The following is an 18,222-nucleotide window of genomic DNA, read 5'->3' as shown; positions in this document are numbered from 1 at the left end:
ACAGATGAGGGGGCAAAAAACGTTTAATTTTCTGTTTTGGGGAATACTTTGTTATTGGTGGTAGTGGCATTGGGATAGTGTTAATGGGGATTTCTTGGTGTCTTTAGTGCTTATCATTATATAACCGCCATATATTATTTTGTGTATTATTTGATTTAGTGTTACCTACTTGGATCAATTTCTTTTTCAGGTTTCTGTATGTGTTTGTTTTGCTTTTGAAGAAAAATCAACAATTAAATTGCCAGTGATAGACATATCAGTAGGACCATTCTTAAGAAATATGGAGAGATAATCTCTCTTCTCTTAAAGTCTGTGAGTTATCTCCACTACAGTGCCCTTTTTTTTTTCTTTTTATTTTGTAACTGGAAGATTGTACTTTTTTTTTATTATTATGTTATGTTAATCACCATACATTACATCATTAGTTTTTGATGTAGTGTTCCATGATTCATTGTTTGCGTATAACACCCAGTGCTCCATGCAGAATGTGCCCTCCTTAATACCCATCACCAGGCTAACCCATCCCCCACCCCCCTCCCCTCCAGAACCCTCAGTTTGTTTAAGGCACTCAACACTGGTAGACTACTGACTACTGAACAGTTAACTGCTACCTAGGATGTATTTTCAGTTGTTGGCTTTTCTAAGTAATTACTTGCCAGAAAGGAAGGGGAATGGATGAAAGTATCTATTCTGACACCTCCTGGAATGGAAGTGTTAGTTGACTATATCTGTTACATCACCCTGCACCCATTCAGCATCACTAATCACAATGCTAAGTGACCTTTTACTTTACTCGGCATTAAGCTTGTACTGCTTGACCTTTGAGCCTCAAGCAGGCCTTTCCCCAGCACCCTGCTGTATCTTTAGTACTAAACTCTTGAATCATTATCCATCCTGAAGATCTGCCTTGCCTTAGAGGTACTCTGACATTTGCTAAGACTTCCCAGTGGACTTTGCAGACATTTCCAGATCATGACAGTGTCATTTGATATCTTGGTTTTAAACATCATCAGAGTGGCTTGTGCTAAAGAATCTGAACTAAGAAGAAAGTCATAAAATAAAAACAACAAGGCTATTTCTTCTGTGCTTATTAAGATGGCATGGAAAAAATACTTTGTTTTTTTATTATGAATACAGCCATAAAATCATAAATATTTTTCAAGTGATCAATAGTAGAAAAGATACAAAGTGGCTCATTTGAAAGAGGGTTTATCTTTAGATAAGCCTTACAGTTAATAATACCAATTATAATAAAACTTTATGGTTACCTGATATGCTATTATTTATTAACTAATTTTACAATCTGTGAACATCGTAAGATAAAGCTTCTCTCCTCATTTTGCAGGTGAGGAGACTGAGGATTAGAGAGGTTAAATGACTCATTCCTAGTTTCCTGGCTTGAATGATGCTAAGCAAAATTTGAGCCTAGGATCTCTGAGTCCAAATTCTGTGCTCTTTCCACTATATCATGGTACATCTACTTACAACATGAAATTTGAGGCAGATCATTCGGGAACTTTAACTGGCAAGGCAGCCTGTATTCAGGACAGAACTTAAAACTAAGGTAGATACTAAGGCAACTCTGTAATTATTCAGTTCATGTTAGTCTAGGCTGTAGGCAAAGGGAATACCTCGGTTATAATTACCTACTCCAACATAACCACTTTGTGGTACACATTCACACAGACACACCCAAAAGTAAGTATAATTGGATTATGCAAATTAATTTTGTATGGATCCAAAAATAACTCAAACCTTAGAATTATATTTCCTTCACGTACTAAATTAGTTATGACAAAATTTCAAACTCTTGTCTTCATTCTGCTAATTAATTTTTTTCTTAATTCATAATAAACCCTCATACAATTGAAGCACATCTGAAAAGACTAGAAATCTATTTTATTTATCTTACAATCTGTAAAGGGAGTATTATAAAAATTAATAAGGCTTCCTAGAGTAGGAAATAAAAGTTTTAAAAATGAAGTAACAATAAACATTAAGCTCTTTAAATATGTAAGAGGGATATAGAATTAGAAAGCAACCTGGGGGGGACCAATTGGAAGGATTGATGACAATGAAAGTAAATGCATTTTAGGATATTTGGCAGATTAATCCTTTAGTTTTATGCCTTCAGAGATATGAGGCCAGTAGCATGTCTAAATCTAGGCTTATATTACCATCTACTTTTCATCAACACTGTGAAGAAAGGTGAAATTAAAAAAAAAAAACTATCACTATGTAGAGGATTTTTTTAATTGAAGGATAATTTTACATTTACCATTTCTCCTTCAATTTCAAACATTAACACTTTAATTACCTCAAGGAAATAGTTTATTCTATCAAAAAGTTAAGGAAACTGAAGTAGGAGTTTGCAGTTGACACTCAACTGTTCTGAGTTCACTGAAAGTGAAATGCCAAACTGCCAGGGATAAACTACAGGAAGCTCTCTTGAGGCTCATGAGTGGGCTGAGAAGTGGCAGATGAGGTTACGTGTGGGTAAGGTAATGCATTTAGGGGGAAAAAAAAATGAAGGTTAAATAAGCCAGGTTGCATTCACAGGCTGGCAGGCTGCTGCTTCTCAGTTCCAATCTTGAAAAGGGATCTAACAGTGACTGGTAACTCTTCCCTGAAAAAAAATTATTTCAGGAAGGTACTGTACCCACAAAGGTCAACATTTTGCTGGTCAACATCTGGAGACTGGCATCTAAACAGAAGACATTCTACTTCCTTAGTACAGGATTAAGGTCCTCCAGACTTAATGTAATTCTGGTTGCCCCTTCTTTTTTTTTTTAATTTTATTTTATCATTTTTTTTTTTTAGTGTTCCATGATTCATTGTTTGCATATAACACCCAGTTCTCCATGCAGTACGTGCCCTCCTTAATACCCATCACCAGGCTAACCCATCCCCCTACCCCCTCCCCTCTAGAACCCTAAGTTTGTTTCTCAGAGTCCATAGTCTCTCATGGTTCGTCTCCCCCTCTGATTCCCCCCCTTCATTTTTTCCTTCCTGCTATCTTCTTCTTCTTCTTTTTTTTTTTAACTTATAATGTATTATTTGTTTCAGAGGTACAGGTCTGTGATTCAACAGTCTTGCACAATTCACAGCGCTCACCATAGCACATACCTTCCCCAGTGTCTATCACCCAGTCACCCCATCCCTCCCACCCCCCACCACTCCAACAACCCTCAGTTTGTTTCCTGAGATTAAGAATTCCTCATATCAGTGAGATCATATGATACATGTCTTTCTCTGATTGACTTATTTCGCTCAGCATAATACCCTCCAGTTCCATCCATGTCATTGCAAATGGCAAGATTTCATTCCTTTTGATGGCTGCATAATATTCCATGGTATATATATACCCCATCTTCTTTATCCATTCATCTGTCGATGGACATCTTGGCTCTTTCCATAGTTTGGCTATTGTGGACATTGCTGCTATAAACATCGGGGTGCATGTACCCCTTCAGATCCCTACATTTGTATCTTTGGGGTAAATACCCAGTAGTGCAATTGCTGGGTTGTATAGTAGCTCTATTTTCAACTTTTTGAGGAACCTCCATACTGTTTTCCAGAGTGGCTGCACCAGCTTGCATTCCCACCAACAGTGTAGGAGGGTCGCCCTTTCTCCGCATCCTCGCCAACATCTGTCGTTTCCTGACTTGTTAATTTTAGCCATTCTGACTGGTGTGAGATGGTATCTCATTGAAGTTTTGATTTGGATTTCTCTGATGCTGAGCGATGTTGAGCACTTTTTCATGTGTCTGTTGGCCATTTGGATGTCTTCTTTGGAAAAATGTCTGTTCATGTCTTTTGCACATTTCTTGATCAGATCATTTGTTCTTTGGGTGTTGAGTTTGATAAGTTCTTTATAGATTTTGGATACTAGCCCTTTATCTGATATGTTGTTTGCAAATATTTTCTCCCGCCCCTTCTTTTTAAAAAGCTGTATCAGATAAGAGAAAACATTTGCACTGAACCAGCAAATAGTGAGGATTCCCTGCTATGAAAGGGTAAAAAATTAGGGCTCTTCTGTTGGGAAAGATAATGGCTGAGTGAGGCTATGCTCAGAGTCCATCAAATCATAACATCATAAAAGGTTTGGATAGGATATACACAAACCTGTTTACCAAACCCGAGTATTGGAACTAAGGAGTATCCCTGAAAGATTACAGAGATAAACAATGGGGAATGGGAAGAATTATACCTGACTTATGGAATAAGTTACCCTGGAAGTTGTAAAGAAATAGGATGTTTTAAAAAGTAAAGGAATCCAGGTCAATTCATGCATTGTAAACACATTGTTAGCAAATAGAAGGTTAGAGAAGCAGAGGACAAACCATTCTTTTCTATAGAGGTGACTCGCAGGAAATAGAATTGGGAGGCTAAATAGATTATGAGTATGGTATTCTTTAGGTTTTTAGTTTAAAAATTTATTAAAAATAAAAAATGTATTAAAAGGGTTAGTATTGAAGATGGTAATGCATTTTGGATTACAAAACTCCTTGTTCTTGTCCTACTTTTATGACTTCACATTTGTTTATATAAAACACCATCCTGTCAAAATGATGGACTTAGAAATTCAGGCTCAGTGCTTGTGGAGGCACTATGGTGTAGTGGTTCAGGTTATAGGGTTTGAAACTTCACTGATGTCCACTCCTTATTAACTGCATGGTCTTGAGCAAGATTTTTAATTTCCTGGAGGCACATACTCATTTGTAAAATGGCTCATAATACCTACCCTATAGGATTGATTGAAGAATCAGTGATATGTAAGATATGCAAGTCACTTAACAAAGTGCATGGCACCTAGTAAACGCTACGTAAATGGCAGTTCTTACTGTTATTGTGGGCTTTAGAGCCATGTGCATTATCCTGAATTCAAAAGCTTGTAAGAGATGTGATGGATAAGGTGTGCCTCCATTTTCCTAATATGATTTTTTTAAGTTTTTTGACCATTTTGAATATAGGTAGCCTTTTGGAAATGTAGATGACACAGTAAAATATCTAATTATGATAACAATTTTAATTATACAGATATATTCAAATTGCATATGGTGTAAAATAATATCTTCATGAAGAACCCCTGCTTTCTTCCCCCACCATCCCATTTTGTAAATCAGTTTTGTTCAAATTCTTCACAAAGATCTCTGACATCAATGTTTCTATAAGCGTGAGAACCAATTTTGAGTCACCTAACAGCTTTCTGGAAGACACTACATTCATGTTCATCTAAGTTGTTAAGTAAAGATACAACACTAATCAGTGTATGCTAGCATCACTGTCATTTTGATGTCAAGCCACAAATATCCATTTGCATAACGCTAGGTAAGTTGATTATTCCATTCATTCTAAATGTCTGTATTTTTTTATCTTCTCTAGGTATTTACTGTATTGCAATTTTAAGTGATCTTTCAAAGTCTTTTTTTCAGTGATATCCAACAGTTAATACTATGAAGTCACACCCTGTAAATAATCCTTAGGTCTATGTTACATTTCATTGCCTTTAACCCCCCCCAATTCTGTAAATTTGCCTCTATAATCACCTAAAACTCCTATTAATTGAGGTCCCAGACTGTGTTCTCTAAAGAGTACTTTAATATTAAAAATAAAATAATTTAGATAAGGCCCCTTACAATTAAAGAATTTATTAAGTACTTGAATATAAGATATTTTCCCTTTTTTTCTGAGATATAACTGAAGTGGGGAGGCATGCCTTATATTTAGGAAGATAGGAATATATATTTTCTTGAAAGTTATATCCAATTATATAACCTTGAAAGCGTTCAGGTTTCTTATTTTTATTCATTCCATATATGTGTTAAGTGCTGGGATGATGCAAACATATGAGACAGTGTTCTTGGTGTCATAAGAATTTTCAAACCTTGGAGAATATTTAATTCAAGAAAAAATACTGAACACCTACTATGTGTAGAGCATTTGCAGAAAAATATGAGTTGCAGCCTCTGTCCTCAATAGCTTACAAACTGTTCCAAGGTGATAAAACAAATAAACAAATAATTCTTACCTGGGAAAATAAAGAAGCTACAAACTGCTCTGGGGTTCATAGATAGGAGAAGCCATATTCAGTTGAGAAATAGCAGAAAAAGCTTTAGGAAGTCATTCATATTTGAGATGAAATATAAAGGATGTGTAAGACAGGCATTGGAGTAGTCAGAAAGGGGACCAGAGCCTAATAAGGGGGGTGAAATGATGTGAACAAAGACCTGGTAGAAGAAAAGCAAGAAGAAATATTCAGGAACAATGAGTAGTCCAATTAGATGTAATGTAGAATTCATGGGAACAATGGTGATACAAGGCTGGGCTGTGAATGAGATTAGGCTAGATTGTAAAAACCAACTGTGACTGCACATCCTTAGAGCTTACAGCTGAGGCTACTGGCTGGCTGATGAACCCACAAGTGTAGGTAGTGTGCTACATGAGGGGCAAGTCTTTCATTAACACCACAAGGGTCTCTGATAGTAATTCTTTCTACAAATATAATTTTAAAAAACAACTAAAAAGTAAATAAAACTGTGAGGAGACCAAAGTCATCTGGGAGAGAGAACAATAGATTGAGAAAAGTTTTAGAGACTTATCAGAGGAATTGGAGACCATTTGGATATTGGGGTTCAAAGCATTGAAGAATTGGCAATGATTAGGTATATAGCTGTATCATTTAGTTATACAGTTTTGGTGGAGTAATCAACAAATTTGGCCATGTTGATATTATACATAATATGTGAGGGGCTTGCAGACGTGGCTCAGAAGGCAGTTCACATAAGGAAAAAAAGACGTGAGGAGAGGAAGTCTACAGGGAAAAAAAACCATACACAATAAATCATCACATGGAAAAACACACCTTTCACCATCAAGTAAAGAAACTCAAATTAAAATAACAGTAAGGTGGAGGGGTACCTGGGTGGCTCAGTTGGTTAAGCGTCCAACTCTTGATTTTGGCTCAGGTCATGATCTCAGGGGCCTGGGTTCAAGCCCTGCGTCAGGCTCCATGCTGGGTGTGGAGCCTGCTTAAGATTCTGTCTCTCTCTCCCCCTCCCTCTTCCCCCCCCCCCAGTTCACATTCTCTCTCTCTCTCTCTCTCAAAAATAAAACAATAGTAAGGTAGAAACATATATCTATTAGAATGTCTAAGCAGAAAGTGAGGTGTTGGGAGAGCTGTAGGGAAACAGGTAATAATAGTTTGATGGTGGTTCCATCGCATGACAATTCATGGAAATGTCTACACAAAACAATGTTAAGTGAAAGAATTAGATCACGGGGCGCCTGGGTGACTCAGTTGGTTAAGCGTCTGCCTTCGGCTCAGGTCATGATCTCGAGGTCCTGGGATCGAGCCCTGCGTTGGGCTCCCTGCTCAGCGGAGAGAGCCTGCTTCTCTCTCTCCCTCTGTTGCTCCCCCTGCTTGTGCTCTCTCTCTATCTGTCTCTCTCTGTGTCAAATAAATAAATAAATAATCTTTTTAAAAAAAGGAAAAAAAAGAATTAGATCACAAGAGAGTATATAAACACTGATTATATCTATAATGTGTGTATGTTGAGACATATTAGAAGAGAATTTGAAGGAATATAGTTTAATGTGCATTTGCATTTTCTTTCTGGAACAGTTATTTAAGTGCATTGTAATTTGAAAAGAATGAAATGAAAAATGATTCCCCATCATACCCCTAAAACACATACACATACACACATCTTTGCAAATAGATCGTGGTAAATATGATGTTCAGTGTTTGAGATGTTGCAACATTATCTATAAATCAGGGATGTAATTGAAGTTGTAGTTCCCTTCATTATCTTCCGTAGTCTGATGAGGCATTTTTGATCACTGTTTATTATAGTAATGAGAAAAGAGGAAATCTTTTCCTCATAAATCCTGACAATCTGCATTTTAAATCTTTCCTCTGTATAAATTCTTTCCCCCACTAAATAAATACACAAAGCGTAAGCTTGTTATTGCTTGTTTTCTCTACCTTCCTCTCAATACTCAGTAGCTCATTCTTGACCTTTACCTGTCAGTTGATAGTTGTTCTCCCTTCCCCCAGGTTGGCACACACAGCTAAGGTTCAGATTTATATGCAGCTAACACTGAATGAATTGAATGCCTACTATGTACCACACGTTGTTCCTTGGTACTCTACAGAGAAGATTTTATTTGATCTTGATAGTAACCATGTGAGGTCTGAAATATTATCCCTATCCTTGTTTGACAAAAACTAGGCATCAGTTCAGTAGGCAGTTCTCTTCAGAGCCTAGGACATTGCTCTTTTCTGCCATGGTGCTTTTCAAGGGGCTAGTTCCCAACAAAAAGAAGGCACACTGTGTGTTATGGCTCATAGTATAGTTTTTAACATATACAATAATTTTTTAGAAAGCTGCATATTTTTAAGAGAAATCTTTTTTTAAAAAAGTGTGCTGCTTTTCCTCATTTAATGTATACTGTTGCTATAAAAATTATTATAAGGGCATATAGAAGATTTGATACAAAGCAATTCAAAATTATATAAGCAGTTTAAGTGGAATCCAAACATGAAGCAAGATTGTCTACTTAATGATTTCAATTAAATAAAACTTATGAGCTACATAATAAAATTAAAAAATAAAACGAGCTGATAAAAAAATTGGAAGTTTTATTTAAATTAGTGCATGATGTTGACATGCTGACTAATTACAACAGGAAATTAACATAGCATTACATAATACAACACGTAAGGCAAACAAGGAAACTTTTGAAGTAAGGTGTGGGAAATCATAAATAGCAAGTGATAAGGACTAAATAGAAGCATCAAGGGGTAATTAGTACAATAAAGTATATTAACTATGAGAATGTTTTCTGACTCATCATATATTATTAAGGCTGCATTGGGATGATTGCAATACTAGCTTCTATGTGACTGCTGGAATGTTAACTGAGTTTGGAAATGTGCACCAGATGATAACCCATATTTTAAGGTGGGGGAAGGAGGGGGTACTTGTATGAAGCACATAGAAAGATGAATTGAAAAACTGTCTTATTTGAACAAAAAAAGGAAGAGTCTGGGAGGAAAGGTAAATATTTTTGAAATAGGAAATGTGACTATAATGTAATAAGATTCATATATGTAAACCATGTATACACAGACTTCCATCCTCTTTTGCTTTTAGTCACACTATGTTTGTGGCTCACAGGAGTAAGAAACCTTGATAAGAAGGTAGTTGTACAGGGGCGCCTGGGTGGCTCAGTCGTTCAGTGTCTGCCTTCAGCTCAGGTCATGATCCCAGGGTCCTGGGATCAAGCCCAGCATTGGCTCTCTGCTCAGCGGGAAGCCTGCTTCTCCCTCTCCCACTCCCTCTGCTTGTGTTCCCTCTCTCGCTGTGTCTCTCTCTGTCAAATAAATAAATAAAATCTTTAAAAAAAAAAAAAGATAGTTGTACAAAAAAAGAATTTGAGTTAAAATCAGTGAAAGGAACAGCATTTATAGCATTTTAAAACAGATATCCAAAAATAAGTGGCATAAAGAATGCATGCAAAAAAGGTATTGCTTTCTAGTCAAGTTCTAAATACTTCTGTTGATAATGTACAGCTCACTGTACATTATCAGAGAATAATTGGAAATAGAGACTTTATGAAACAGACCTCTCATTTAACTTTTTCCTCTGACAGTTGGGTTGAATCATAGTTTATTACCATTCAACCTAAATTAAAATACCCAGCTCACAGCAAAACCGTACAAACAGTATCTCAAATACTAAAACACATATTGTATGTAAATAACATTAAGATTAGGATAAAGATTGATAAAAAGCAATGACAGTGAACATTAACATGATACCAGCAGCTCTGAGCTCCTTCCATCAACAATGTGGAACAGGTTGAAATTACCAGAGAGGGCAGTGCAGTGACTTTTCTAACTTAAATTTGCAAGTAGATGAGCTTTTAACTTTTCAGTCTAAACTATACAGAAATCTAATGCCTTTTAATAAAGATGTGGGGCCAAACATCAAATATATACATATATAGATATATTTACATGTGTTTGTGTCTAGGTACATATATCTACCCATCCCAAAGTGTATCTCACCAAGACATTAGCCCAGACAGCTGTGTTCTTTTCTTTTCAGGTCTTTGTGTAAATGTGTACTTTAAGGACTTTGTGAGCAGTACATGATATAAATATGTTTTAGGGCCATCAAAATGCAAATTATAGGAGATATATATAAAACATCATCATTATCAGATTTATATATAGGATCCAGTGGACTTTTCCTTACCAAAGAACTAAAATACTGAATGTTGTGTTATAAAATTACAGGAGTTTTAAACTTATTGTTACTCCCTAATTACTTTCTTTAGAATGGTTATCATACAGGATCATCAGAATATCTGTCATATTATCTCTCTTCATGACTACATATTTTATAAAATTGTGATTATATATTATCCAATAAATGAATGATAGAATAATTATGGTCATATGGTTCATTATCTTACATCCCTTTCCCTACTTTAAGCTTCTCAGTTCCATATCTTCATTGTGCAGAGTATTTACAACAAGTTAGTTCTCTTTTCTGGAAGTCAGTATCATCATCTATAAAATGAGAGGGTAATCTTCATGTAATCCATAAATTCCCTTCCAGCTCTAAAATTCCATGTTCCAATGGTTATCCCCAAATTATTATACAAGTTCATGAGGTTCTTTTTAGAAATAGATATCTCAAAAAAAAAAAACCACTTTAGTGACCTGCATGGATTGAGAACTGATGTGGTATCAAAAACTCCTTTTTGCTTGAATCTTTTTTCTAAAGATTTTATTTATTTATTTGACAGAGAGATAGAGCGAGCACAAGCAGGGGGAGCAGCAGAGGCAGAGGGAGAAGCACGCTCCCCGCTGAGTGGAGAGCCCAGTGAGGGGCTCGATCCCAGGACCCTGGGATCATGACCTGAGCCAAAGGCAGGCACTTAACAGACTGAGCCACCCAGGTGCCTCTTTTGCTTGAATCTATGATGAGGGATGGACATGTTTGAAAATGTTTAGCCCAAGAAAAGCAAAAGTACAGGGATAGTTGGTCTTCAGGTTCATGATAAAATGGTGACTAGTTAAAACTCTCTTGCTGAAGGACAGACAAAGAGGGAGCAAACTATACCGAATCCTGGAGTGGATAATGTAATGGTGCATCTAAAAATGCTATAGAAGCTGAAGATGCTTAGGGAAGGTAGCCATGTGGTGCAAAATATCAACTAATTTCCCTTCTAGAGTGCTTCAAAGCCCGAGAGTCAAAAACTGAGCTAGTAGGGGAGGAGTGCATAGCAAGATTAGAGCTATTTCTCATAATTCAACAGGAAGGCGCTTAAGGCATTTATTTATATACTTATTAATAATTTATTTTTCTGAGCCATGCCTCCCCTCAGACCTAGCCTATAGAATATTGGCATTTAAAGATACAGACATCATCATTGCTCCCAAAGTTAGTTTATATGTGCAAATGTATATGTAATTAGTTTATATGTATTAAGATACTATGACAGATTTGATCCCTCCCCTTCCTTCACACTAACGAATTTATAATCTGAATGTGTCAGAAGCTTGTGAATTATGTCTATTAATCCTTGAAATTGTAGCACATTGTATAAAAATAGACATTCTTTCTATATAATCATTAAATTCAAAATTGAGTTAAGTCACAGTTGGTGGACATAGACTTAGCTAACATGTAATAAATCATAGGCTCATCCAGTTAGCATCAAATCTGAGTTTTTCGCTAATGTTACATGATGAAAGTCATAGGTGGACAGTAAGGATGACAACCTACTCAAGAAAGAACAAGTTTTAACGTTTGCTCTTTTCTTAAAAGTTTTTCCATAACACATTCAATTCCATTTAAATATTGCAAAAAGCTGAATTGCAAATGTTAATCTAAACATGAATAAAAAATGTTGATATTTTACTTAACCTAAAAATAGTAATTATGGATAGGCTGCCTTTATGATTATCGTATTTAAAATATATCATTTTACATTGAGCATTTTGGGAGGATTGTCACTGTGATGTTATAATAAGAAAATTTGTTTTGAGTGCATTAAAAATACAGTGCATGATTATTGCAATATAAGGTGAAAAGTTGTTTGCTTTTGACAGTCTGTCGGTAGATGTAGCCTAGAGAAAAAAGTATGATAGCTGCTTTATATAAAACAGTAGGGGAAGGACACAAGCTCAGAGAATTTTTTTCCAGCTGCTGTTATTAAAGAAATTCTTTTATAGAAGAGAAGCTGCTTTTTTTCTTTCCATTTTTTGCTTCCATCTCTGAATCCTTTGCTTTCAAGTGGCATGCAAAGCGTCTGTGCACGGCAGCCTGTAACTTCTGTTATTTAAACTGCCAACTGTTAAATTGGATTGAGTTGGACCAGAGGAGGAGAATAAGCCCACTGAGGCAAATGCATTTTTACACCCCTCTATAATAAAATAATGTAAGGAATAGCTAGAAAGCTTCCCCAGATTTTCATCTAAAATTGTTAGATTGTAGCTGTTGGAAAGAGTCACTATTGACTCCTGTCAGACAGTTTCGGAAAGGAGGTGAAGAGAATTATCTCCTGACTCTCTGTGTGCTTTGTCAAATTAGGCACTTTGAGCAGAAGTACAAAGTGAAGGCCAATGTCAGGGAATGCCTCAAAGCAGGAACTTGTGCTCATTTCCTGTGACTTCCATTTTTTTTTTTAAAGAAATCAGATTGAATTGTAAAATGATGGGAATAGGATTGGACACAAACACATTTATTGCAGGCTCAGCAGCCATTACATATCATTAGTGAAAGGATGCAAGGGGTAAAGGGGACCATTTTGATGTCACTTTGATTCTTTTTAAGGACAGATGCATTCACTGATGAGAAATAAACTGACATCTGTAAAATTTTAGAGACCAGTAATACTTTTATGCCTTCTTTTCCTTTAGGTAAACACATAACTTTTTAATACTCATTAATATAAACTGAAAGAATGGGTGATGTTAGAGTTGCTTGTAAGAATGCCAGTTATGAAGTAACTGTGACTTACCAGAATCAGTATATGTCTGTGTCAAATAGTGTATTTTTTTTCTTACCAAGGTACATACTATTCCTAATATACCACTTCAACTAAAGTTAATGTCAAAATCCAGTATTTCAAAGGTGATATGCTTTTTATTAAGAAATATAATTTGATCTTACTTTCTACCTGTAAAAGGCCATAGTCCTTATACATCAGCTCTAAAGTTAGTTCCATTTTCTTACTTTTCTTGTTCTATATTCTCCTTGCCAAAGAATCTCTGTAATTGGCTTGCTCTGCAAAGTGTTTTATTTGCCCTTGTGGATATTAGCTGTTTTAAGGATCTGAATGTATTATAGCAGGGAGCACATGATTTTAGTTCAACTGCCTCTGTGCCCTTACTCCCAATGCCAAATTAATGCTTTCTGTTTTTAGTATTCCAGGGAAGAATGAAATTGCTAAGATGTAACTGGTCATTAGGAGTAACCTAAAGAGAGGACCATTCCGGGAAAGACAGTATCTGTGTACCCAGTATGGATCTTGGCCCTGCCCTACTTCTAAGCATCTAACATATTCTCATAGTCATTTCTTCTATGTTGTGATTTTCCTTAAGTGAAGCACTTTTAGATGTCCCATATGGTTTAAAACAAATCAGAAATTCATGTCCTAAATGTTTCGTTAGTCAGAATAATTAAATTGATCAGTTCTGGGAGCAGTGGAAACAAAATAATGGGGTCATTGAAGCAGTCAGACTCTAATGGGAACCTGAGCTCATTCAGATATCAAATCTAATAATTGTTCTACACCTGTATGCACAGTCCCATTGAGCAAATTCACATTAAAGGTTTAGTGGAACACTTCCAATGCTGTGGTCCAAAGGGACTTGCTACTGTTTCACAAGAAAACCTGAATATTTTTTGGCAATATGTTTTTTGTGATGTGTTAACTAAGCTCTAAATGTGTATGTTGGTGCCCTGTCCCTACCTAGGGAGAAAGAAAAGGGAGATATGCATAACTGGGAATGGTTTTCTTACTATTTAAAGATAATAAAAATGTGCTCAAGCATTAGCTACGTGGAGGCAGTAATACAAGATAAGGGAACTCACTGGATTGGGGGAGAGTGGAGTTTTATTAAACAACTTATGCAACCTAGTAGAAATGAGGATCATTTAACCCTTTCCCTTCATAAAATAAAGTGGTATCAAAATAAAGTGGTATCAATAACCAAACATTTGGTTATTGAAGTAGAAAGTAGCAACTAGGCCTTCTGTGTAGTAATGCAGTGTTTCATTTCTCCTATGTCACTATATGACTATAGCAGCAAACTAACTGCTTTTGATTCTTTTACAAGATATCTGAGGAGAGTTGACAGACCTAAAAAAAATTTTAAAGATCTAAAGAGTAGAAAGATGAATTTAACTCTACCCTATAGTGACCACTGAACTAACAGATCTTCAATAGAACTGTCTCATTGGAGGTTTCAAAGCACACAGAAAAACTAAAAGATTTGCAGTATATACTGAACTATGAAAGACAGATATGGCCAGCCCTCTTTACCAAAAAACAATCATAACTGAATTAACTTACCCTAAAGAATAGTTTTGTTTTTTTTGTTTTTTGTTTTTTTTCTTAGATTTTATTTATTTGACAGAGAGAGATAGAGAGAGCAGGAACACAAGCAGGGGGAGTGGGAGAGGGAGAAGCAGGCTTCCCGCCGAGCAGGGAGCCCGATGTGGGACTCGATCCCGGGACCCCGGGATCATGACCTGAGCCGAAGGCAGACGCTTAACGACTGAGCCACCCAGGCGCCCCTAAAGAATAGTTTTAATACACACACACAAACTTATTCATGAATATTATGCTCTAATATTTTCACTTTGTGGATAAACAAAAGGACATATTCATTTGTGTATTCATTCTAATATATTTCCAGGCACCAAGGTTACAGATGCAAATGCCAATCCCTGCCTTTCTAGAGCTCACAGTAAAGTGGGGGAGACAGATAGCACAAGGACAGTCACAGTATAAAGTTCAAGCTTAATCTTAACAGATTAGTAGGAGTTTCTTAGGCATGAAAGGAAAAAGGAAGAGAAGCATGTTTCAAGAAAGTAAACAGCATGTGTGGAGGCAATAGGAGAGCATGATATATTCAAGGGTGAGCAAGCAGCTCAGCACTACTAAAGCATAGGTATGAGAAGCTGGTAAAATGAATTGTCTTAAAAGACCTTGGATACTAAGGAGTTGGATTTTTTTCTTTATTGCATGGGTGATAAGGAGCCATTTCCAGCTTCTTTTCCAGACTCTCCTAACAACATGTAATACTGATGGGGTGGGGATGAGGCTAGAGGCAGGAGAGATTCAAAAGGGCTCTATTATGAGCCTAGGCAATGGAAGAAGGCCTGCCCTAGAAAAATGGCAGTGGAGATGATGATGATGAAGAAATTGATCCAAGAATACTTCAGGAGTTAGAAAGAACTGAACTTATTGAACACTTGAATATGAGGGTGAAAAAAAGAAAGGAGTCCAGGATGATGGTTGGGGTTTTTTTTGGCTTCTTGTTTTCATTTTTATGACTTGGTGTATGATGGCTCTATTAGTTTTCTAGGCCTGCTATAACAAAGTACCACAAACTAAGTGGTTTAAACAACAGAAATTTATTGTCTCATAGCTTGGAAGGATAGAAGTCCAAGATCAAGGTGTTGCAGGGCCATGCTCCCTCTGAAGGTGCTAAGGAAAGATCTGTTCCAGGCCGCCTTCTTAGCTTCTGCTGGTTTGCTAGCAATCTTTGACATTCTTTGGCTTATAGAAGCATCACCCTGATCTCTGCCTTCATCTTCACATGGTGTTCTCTGTTTGTGAGTGTCTATTTCCAAATTTCTCCTTTTTATAAGAATACCAATCATTGTTGATTATAGCCTACACTAATGACTTCATTTTAACTTGACTGCCTCTGTAAAGACCCTATTTTCAAATAAAGCCATATTCTAAGGTAACGTGGGGGGCTAGGGTTTCAACATAAGAATTTGAGGGTGGGGACCCAATTCAATCCATATCATGGTTCCATTCATCAAAATAAGGAGACGTGAGAAGGAGAGAATAGGATCAAAGAAAAGGAAATCATTTCAGTTTGGATCTTGAAAATTAGGTAGGTTCAAAGCAATCAGGAAAAATATTTAGAAGGTGAATGAAGCTGTAGCCTAGAGCCCAAGGAATGTAGAATTGAGATCCATTAGCATAAAGGAGGTAGAGTAGATAGAGTTAAAGTTTTGCAAGTAGGTGAATATACCCATAGAGAATTGCTCATGGAAAGTATATAGAGTAATATGGGAAAGCACAAAGGATAAAACCCTGAAAATTACTAACATATAAGGAACAAGGAAAAGAATGGTAGTTTATAAAAGAAACAGAAAAGGACCAGGCAAAGAGGTAATTTGAAAATTAAGAAAGAGTGGTAGTATGCAAGCCAAGAGAGAAGAGAGTTTTGTGGAAGAAATAATTGTCAACAATTTCATGTGAGGTCGAGGAAAATAGCAATTGAAAGAAAAGTCCTAATCCTTTAGGCAAGAATGTGATATCAATTCAGAATAGACCCATTCATAAATACAGTCATCATGGAACACAGCCAGTATTTTCAATAGAATCTCACTCTATTTGTATTACTAGAGAAAATAAAAGAATACATTTGTTTATATAGTATAACATTTTATACTTATAGAAATTGTATTTTTTACACGGTCTAGTTATTCTAATCTATAAGAAAGTATTCACTACTGTTTTAGAACTAATGCATACGAAGTAATGCATTTGAATTGAAATTCTGATATGTATGGTTATTGAATTTTGCAACTAGTGCTCAGAATAGGATAAAATAGAGCCTCTCAGAATGAGATTATGATGTGATTGGTCAGAAGAGAGTCTTTTAAGGAACAATGTTTCCCATCAAGTCGTCTGTTTTTATGTGGTCAACATTGGAGCTCTCAGTGCTGCTAAATGTCATTTTATGTACTCCTCCCCAGTCTAACCATATATATCCTTTTCCCTCAAATCCCCTAAAAACACAAAGCTATACAATTAGACCTTTAGTAAAAGAAAGTATTGAAAAGGTAAGGTAGAGTTCTGAGACTATTTATTGTTTCATACAAATATGTGTATAGAGGAACAAATGGTACATTTATATCTATAAGTCCTCAATAAAAGTTTTGTTCAGAGAAGGAACCAATAGGTATATGTTGAATGGCTATTTAGTATTGAGAAAGCTAATAAAGAGATAAAAGTGACACATTCTTGAAAAGGCAGTGAAAGATAGTGAAAAGTGTGAAACTGGCTAAAATTAAAAGCTGAGTTGTGTGATATCAGAGTCTAGAGGAAAGAAAGATCAATGAAGGCCAGAGAGGTCAGGAAGGTGAGGTTTGAACTGAGCTTTGAAGGATGGGTAGAGTTTAATAGAGAGGAGGGAGAAGGCAGAGGTGGACACATAAAAATCTGGAATATGTATAGGTGTCTTCATGGAAAAATTATAAAGCTAGCCTAACTAGATTTAAGGGTGAGTAGTAGAAAAGAGGGGAAAATCAGGTTGGGTATAGTAGGATTTGTGTAAAACAAACTAACAAATATAGAAAGTATATCATCCATAAATTTCTCCTTTACTTAGCTGCCAGAAATTTTAGAGTCAGATTTATTATGCACATATTTTTTTAATTGAAGTATAGTTGACACACAATGTTACATTAGTTTCAGGTGTACAACATATATTCTCATATCCCTGAGCTACTTCCTTTAGAGTGAATCTGTTCACTTTTATTTTCATATGCCTTTGCAGTGAATTTTAATCTGTGAGCCCCCCAAAGTCTTTTTGGGAGTTAACTGGTTACAATTTTTAGTGTTGTCATCTTTTTTTTTTTTCACCACTTCAAATTTCAGTTGAGGCCAAATTAGTCTTGTTTTAAATTCACTGTAGCTTTTTGAGTTGGGGAGTAAGGTCTCTTTGGGAAGACTGTTTTGAAAGGTATGTTGGAAGATGAGTTGAATGGAGGAAAGTCTGGGTGTAGTGATTAGTCTAGCCAGTACCTTGTTTCTCAGATTTTAGTAGTGGTAAAATTAGTAGATCTATAGATTTATTTTAATGGGAATCTAATTCTTTTGGGTCTTTGATGATTGAGTTAAAACTATGCTTAATATATTATTACTTAAACATCAACAAATATAAAAATA

At 36.0% G+C, this 18,222-nt stretch overlaps 1 protein-coding gene and 1 pseudogene across 3 annotated transcripts in view; both read left to right on the top strand.

Moving 5' to 3' along the window:
• The window catches only part of LOC118553187 (protein diaphanous homolog 2), a 951,294-nt gene that overhangs the window by 903,646 nt on the left and 29,426 nt on the right, over positions 1 to 18,222 (top strand). The window lies entirely within an intron of this gene.
• LOC118519912 (small nucleolar RNA SNORA62/SNORA6 family) lies at positions 6,369 to 6,503 on the top strand (annotated as a pseudogene).

This window comes from Halichoerus grypus, chromosome X, assembly GCF_964656455.1.
Source record: "Halichoerus grypus chromosome X, mHalGry1.hap1.1, whole genome shotgun sequence".
Lineage (NCBI taxonomy): Eukaryota > Metazoa > Chordata > Mammalia > Carnivora > Phocidae > Halichoerus > Halichoerus grypus.
Note: the sequence above shows the minus strand (reverse complement) of the source record. Positions and strands in the feature narration are given on the sequence as shown.